The sequence below is a fragment of the Oncorhynchus keta genome, chromosome 13, assembly GCF_023373465.1.
Source record: "Oncorhynchus keta strain PuntledgeMale-10-30-2019 chromosome 13, Oket_V2, whole genome shotgun sequence".
Lineage (NCBI taxonomy): Eukaryota > Metazoa > Chordata > Actinopteri > Salmoniformes > Salmonidae > Oncorhynchus > Oncorhynchus keta.
The window spans coordinates 6,072,865-6,079,407 of record NC_068433.1 but is presented as its reverse complement, the minus strand read 5'-3'; the positions used below and the strand labels follow the sequence as shown (position 1 = coordinate 6,079,407).

At 44.3% G+C, this 6,543-nt stretch overlaps 1 protein-coding gene and 1 long non-coding RNA gene across 4 annotated transcripts in view; both read right to left on the bottom strand.

Moving 5' to 3' along the window:
• Positions 1-301: 301 nt before the first annotated feature.
• LOC127906886 (uncharacterized) lies at positions 302-1,278 on the bottom strand. 2 transcript variants are annotated; one of them, XR_008063038.1, is made up of 4 exons: positions 965-1,278; positions 837-932; positions 453-516; positions 313-356 (listed from the first exon to the last, which is right to left on the bottom strand). It is a non-coding gene; the product is annotated as an uncharacterized LOC127906886 (long non-coding RNA). The 2 variants fall into 2 exon arrangements; XR_008063037.1 differs by having other exon boundaries at positions 302-516.
• Positions 1,279-4,442: 3,164 nt separating this feature from the next.
• LOC118371764 (RNA-binding protein with multiple splicing-like) overlaps positions 4,443-6,543 on the bottom strand; it is a 75,835-nt gene continuing 73,734 nt past the window's right edge. For both annotated transcript variants that reach the window (XM_052459255.1, XM_052459254.1), the window contains one exon: positions 4,443-6,543. This exon is cut by the window's right edge and continues 2,162 nt beyond it. The gene's annotated coding sequence lies outside the window, so the exon portion shown is untranslated.

Below are 6,543 nucleotides of genomic sequence, written 5' to 3'. Positions count from 1 at the left end.
ACTAGGCTACCTGCCTCCCCTACACTCTAACCACTAGGCTACCTGCCGCCCCTCCACTCTAACCACTAGGCTACCTGCCGCCCCTACACTCTAACCACTAGGCTACCTGCCGCCCCTACACTCTAACCACTAGGCTACCTGCCGCCCCTACACTCTAACCACTAGGCTACCTGCCGCCCCTACGCTCTAACCACTAGGCTACCTGCCGCCCCTACACTCTAACAACTAGGCTACCTGCCGCCCCTACACTCTAACCACTAGGCTACCTGCCCCCCCCTAACCACTAGGCTACCTGCCGCCCCTACACTCTAACCACTAGGCTACCTGCCGCCCCTCCACTCTAACCACTAGGCTACCTGCCGCCCCTACACTCTAACCACTAGCCTACCTGCCGCCCCTACACTCTAACCACTAGGCTACCTGCTGCCCCTACACTCTAACCACTAGGCTACCTGCCGCCCCTACACTCTAACCACTAGGCTACCTGCCGCCCCTACACTCTAACCACTAGGCTACCTGCCGCCCCTACACTCTAACAACTAAGCTACCTGCCGCCCCTACACTCTAACCACTAGGCTACCTGCCGCCCCTACACTCTAACCACTAGGCTACCTGCCGCCCCTACACTCTAACCACTAGGCTACCTGCCGCCCCTACACTCTAACCACTAGGCTACCTGCCCCCTACACTCTAACCACTAGGCTACCTGCCGCCCCTACACTCTAACCACTAGGCTACCTAACCACCGCCCCTACACTCTAACAACTAGGCTACCTGCCGCCCCTACACTCTAACCACTAGGCTACCTGCCCCCTACACTCTAACCACTAGGCTACCTGCCGCCCCTACACTCTAACCACTAGGCTACCTGCCGCCCCTACACTCTAACCACTAGGCTACCTGCCGCCCCTCCACTCTAACCACTAGGCTACCTGCCGCCCCTCCACTCTAACCTCTAGGCTACCTGCCGCCCCTACACTCTAACCACTAGGCTACCTGCCGCCCCTACACTCTAACCACTAGGCTACCTGCCGCCCCTACACTCTAACCACTAGGCTACCTGCCGCCCCTACACTCTAACCACTAGGCTACCTGCCGCCCCTACACTCTAACCACTAGGCTACCTGCCGCCCCTACACTCTAACCACTAGGCTACCTGCCGCCCCTCCACTCTAACCACTAGGCTACCTGCCGCCCCTACGCTCTAACCACTAGGCTACCTGCCGCCAAGGGGTAAAGGGGAATGACGGTCCCACTTCTCTGAGCTAGGTGTAGAAGTTGCCCCCTAACCATTGCTCCAGGGTCAGATTTGTTTTATTGTCCTAATGCAGTGGTTCCCAAACTTTTTATAGTCCCGTACCCCTTCAAACATTCAACTTCCAGCTGTGTACCCCCTCTAGCACCAGGGTCAGCTGTACCCCCTCTAGCACCAGGGTCAGCTGTACCCCCTCTAGCACCAGGGTCAGCTGTACCCCCTCGAGCACCAGGGTCAGTGCACTCTCAAATGTTGTTTTTGCCATCATTGTAAGCCTGCCACACACACACACACACACACACTATACAATATATTTATTAAACATAAGAATGAGTGTGAGTTTTTGTCACAACCCAGCTCGTGGGAAGTGACAAAGAGCTCTTATAGGACCAGGGAACAAATAATAATATAATAATAATCAATGATTTTGCTCTTTATTTAACCATCTTACATATAAGACCTTATTTGTTCATCAAACACTGTGAATAACTCACCACAGGTTAATGAGAAAGGTGTGCCTGGAAGGATGCACACAACTCTGCAATGTTGGGTTATATTGGAGAGAGTCTCAGTCTTAAATCATTTTCCACACACAGTTTGTGCCTGTATTTAGTTTTCATGCTAGTGAGGGCCGGGAATCCACTCTCACATAGGTACGTGGTTACAAAGGGCATCAGTGTCTTAACAGCGTGTTTTGCCAAGGCAGGATACTCTGAGCGCAGCCCAATCCATAAATCTGGCAGTGGCTTCTGATTACATTCAATTTTCACAGAACCGTTTGTTGCAATTTCGATGAGGCTCTCTTGTTCAGATATCAGTAAGTGGACTGGAGGCAGGGCATAAAAGTGATAACGAATCCAGCTGTTTGTGTCGTCCGTTTCGGGAAAGTACCTGCGTAATTGCGCACCCAGCTCACTCAAGTGCTTTGTTTCATGTTTGGCATTGTCTGTAAGCTTGAGTTCATTTGCACACCAAAAATCATACAATGGAAAGACCTGTGTGTTGTCCTTGTTAATGCAGACCAAAAAGAGCTCCAACTTCTAAATCATAGCCTCAATTTTGTCCAGCACATTGAATATAGTTGCAGAGAGTCCCTGTAATCTTAGATTCAGATCAATCAGGTGAGAAAAAACATCACTCAGATAGGCCAGTCGTGTGAGAAACTCATCATCATGCCAGCGGTCAGACAAGTGAAAATTATGGTCAGTTAACAAGCTCGTCTCTCAATTTAAAAAAACGTGTCAATACTTTGCCCCTTGATAACCAGCACACTTCTGTATGTTGTAAAAGCGTTACATAGTCGCTGCCCTTATCATTGCATAGTGCAGAAAATACACGAGAGTTCAGGGGCCTTGTTTTAACAAAGTTAACCATTTTCACTGTATTGTCCAAAACTTCTTTCAAGCTATCAGGCATTCCTTTGGGAGCAAGAGCCTCTCGGTGGATGCTGCAGTGAACCCAAGAGCCTCTCGGTGGATACTGCAGTGAACCCAAGAGCCTCTCGGTGGATGCTGCAGTGAACCCAAGAGCCTCTCGGTGGATGCTGCAGTGAACCCAAGAGCCTCTCGGTGGATGCTGCAGTGAACCCAAGAGCCTCTCGGTGGATGCTGCAGTGAACCCAAGAGCCTCTCGGTGGATGCTGCAGTGAACCCAAGAGCCTCTCGGTGGATGCTGCAGTGAACCCAAGAGCGGTGGATGCTGCAGTGAACCCAAGAGCCTCTCGGTGGATGCTGCAGTGAACCCAAGAGCCTCTCGGTGGATGCTGCAGTGAACCCAAGAGCCTCTCGGTGGATGCTGCAGTGAACCCAAGAGCCTCTCGGTGGATGCTGCAGTGAACCCAAGAGCCTCTCGGTGGATGCTGCAGTGAACCCAAGTGGCGTCGGGAGCAACTGCTTGCACATGTGTTACCACTCCACTATGTCTCCCTGTCATGGCTTTTGCGCCATCAGTACAGACACCAACACATGTTGAGCACCAAAGTCCATTTGATGTCACAAAGCTTTTCAGTACTTTCAAAATATCCTCTCCTGTTGTCCTGGTTTCCAGTGGTTTGCAGAAGAGGATGTCTTCCTTAATTGACCCCCCATAAACATAACGGACATATACCAGGAGCTGTGCCAGGCCCACATCTGTTGACTCATCCAGCTGTAACGTATATAATTAATTGGCAAGTATGCCAAGCAGTAATTGTTTCAAAACATCTCCTGCCATGTCACTGATGCGTCGTGAAACAGTCTTGTTTGATGAAGGCATTGTCTGTAGTCTTTTTGGGCCTTTTCCCCCAGCATTGTCCCAACCATATCCGCAGCAGCAGGAAGAATTAAGTTCTCCACAATAGTATGGGACTTGCCTGTCCCAGCCACTCGGTAGCTCACCATATAAGACGCTTCTAGCACCTTCTTATTAATGGTACCTGTTGCTTTTATACATGTCTTAATACTCGAAAGTCGTCTTAATTCTCGCTCCAAAAACTCCCGTGGTTTATTTTTCAAAATGTCCTGTTTTGTTTCTAAATGTCTGAGCAAGAGTGAAGGTTTCCCTAGAGAGAGTAATGCTTAATGTGATTGGATGAGTAACGCTTAATGTGATTGGATGTTAATTATTTGACTAGGCTACCTGTATTTGACATTGTGTTGTTATTTCGCTGAACACTAGATGGTTTCATTTTATGGTAGTGAAACGAGGCTACTCAGGCGAGAGAAAAAACTCACCCAAATGTATAGCCCCGTGGGAAATATAAATGTACTGTTTGAAAACGTCAATAAAAAAAATGCACTTAAAAAGTGAATAATTTTTGACATTTTTTAAATGTGAATCACATTTTAATTGGTTGTACCCTCGACGGCATTGCATGTACCCCTGGGGTGTGCCCTAATGGTTAGGGTTAGGATTTTGGGGGTTGGGGAATCTGATCCTAGATCTGTGGATATGGGCAACTTCTATAGTATCAAGAATGATCATGGAAAATACTAGAACCATTAACACATTCACAATCAAATCAAATCCAATTGTATTTGTCACATGCACCGAATACAACCTTACAGCTTACTTTACAAGCCCTTAGCCAACAATGCAGTTTTAAGAAAAATACCTAACAATTGTTTTCATTTTTAAATGTTTTAATTATTAATAAATTGACCATTGTATGCTTGTCACTCAACAGAAAAAAAGCAAGGCAACAACAATGTCATCATCAATCTTTAATGGCTGATGCCCCGAACATCTTCATTTACAATCTTCATTTTCATAACTTTTCTTATCTTTTTTTTTTGGTTTTAACAATAAAAATTTCAAACAACCCCCTGCAATTCACTGAAATATGTATTCTCCTCACATTGGCAAAACATGAATATCAACAGTATGCATTGAACAACCCCCCTCAAAAAAATTATACACAAACATGCACATAACACCCATTTAGTCCTATAGTAGGTTTAGGACATCAAACAAAGGAATTCCATTCTACTGACTGATTATTTCAACTCACATAACAGCTGCGTCTTGAAAGGTGACATTGGGTGAAAATATGTACTTTCCTTTCATATATTCTCACTCTGATTTACAGTTGATCATCCCAATGGGTAAAATGTGGCACGCAACGTTATAGTGAAGACATTTTCTGGTTTTAAACTGTTTTCCTGGTTGAAGACGTCACATAACCAGATTACAACCAAGTAGAGACACGATATCATCAAGATATCATATTTTAGTTGTTGTTGTCTGCTCAGATAACCAGAAAACAGCCAGTTTAAGATAGGTCTTTTTTTTTTAGGTCACTAACAAAATATTGGTTAAAAAAAAATATCCTTTTACTCAGTTTACAATGTGAATTGACTTCACAATAACGCTATTACAGCCATTTCCCAGGATCTATCTGGGTATAACGATATGTGTGATAACGTAGTACAATCATTAAATCAAGGAGAAAATATGGTTCTAAAACATTTGCCAGATACATCCTGGCAAACTGGTTCCAAGTAGCGTTATCGTCAATTTACGTTGTAAACTGGTAGAAGGATTATTTTTTTTAAACAATATTTAAAGTGGTGAGAGCGGGATGGGTAATATTTCATTTCAAAAAGGATTTAATATTTTGAGATTAATATTCCATGGGACTGACTATATCACATCACATCCACTAAAACACTTACACACTCATGATTTTAACATGACTAATAAAGTTCAATCAATCAGCCAATCCATTTTAGGCACTCACAGTGACTCTTATGAACTGGAAGGCTAATTGGGTCTGTGTTAAATGGGATATTACTTAATGGGATGCGTTTACGATGCTCACATCGGCGTTTCATATGTAAATACCTTATAGATTTTCCCGCCAACTTCCATATTAGACACATTTTTTAAAAAATTATTACACTCTTGGTTCAGTGTGAGATCCTTGACTAATTTATTGGACATAACATGAAAATACAAGACTGCATATTTTTAGTTTTGAGATTACAGTACGAGAACAACCAGAACGAAGGATTTAACCCCTAAAGCTTCACAGAATGAACAGAGCTTCGTATAGCCAACTACATTGCAGTCTTTAACCAAGAACTCGGCAAACAAGGGTGAAACAGGAAACCTTATTTTTTATTCCAATCATCCACCTAGGTCATGGATGGACAACTTTGATAAGGGTGGGGGCCACACAAAAAATTGCCCCTCATTTTGCCATGGGCCCGAGAGAAAAATTAGCTCACTTCCTGCAATTCTACATATGTTGAAATAGGGTGGAGAGAAATGTTTGCAGTTTTTAACATGATATCTGAGTGAGACTGACTAACTAAAGAAATGCCCCCCCCCCTGGCAGTAATTCGATCATGATGACAAGTCTAGAGGGGGGAGGGACGATCCAAGGGCCTTCAAAAGAGGGGCCGGCCGCCAGTTGCCCATCCCTGATTTAAGTAAAAAATACTCAAACTTGACAAAACCAGAGGTTGAATCTTCACTTAATTAGATAAGACACAGAAACATTTGAAAAGCTTTTCCTTTTCAGGATGCTAGGATGCTATTTTGAGTGACAACGAGAGGCATGCAGGAAAAACATTATTTTTTTTTTTGCACACTTCTTTAAAATAAATCAGAGGATATGAGCATCACATAGCTGTTGAGATGGAATAATTCCACTATCCTAGTTCTCTACGTTACAAAAAACACGCCTTTGGTCAGTGTTGTCTGTATTGTCCTGGTTTACGTTTAATCTACTGGAACAATCTTACTACAGGATGAAAACGTTTTTTTTTTCAATAGAGAGTCACAATAGAAACCCATTTTCAATCCAG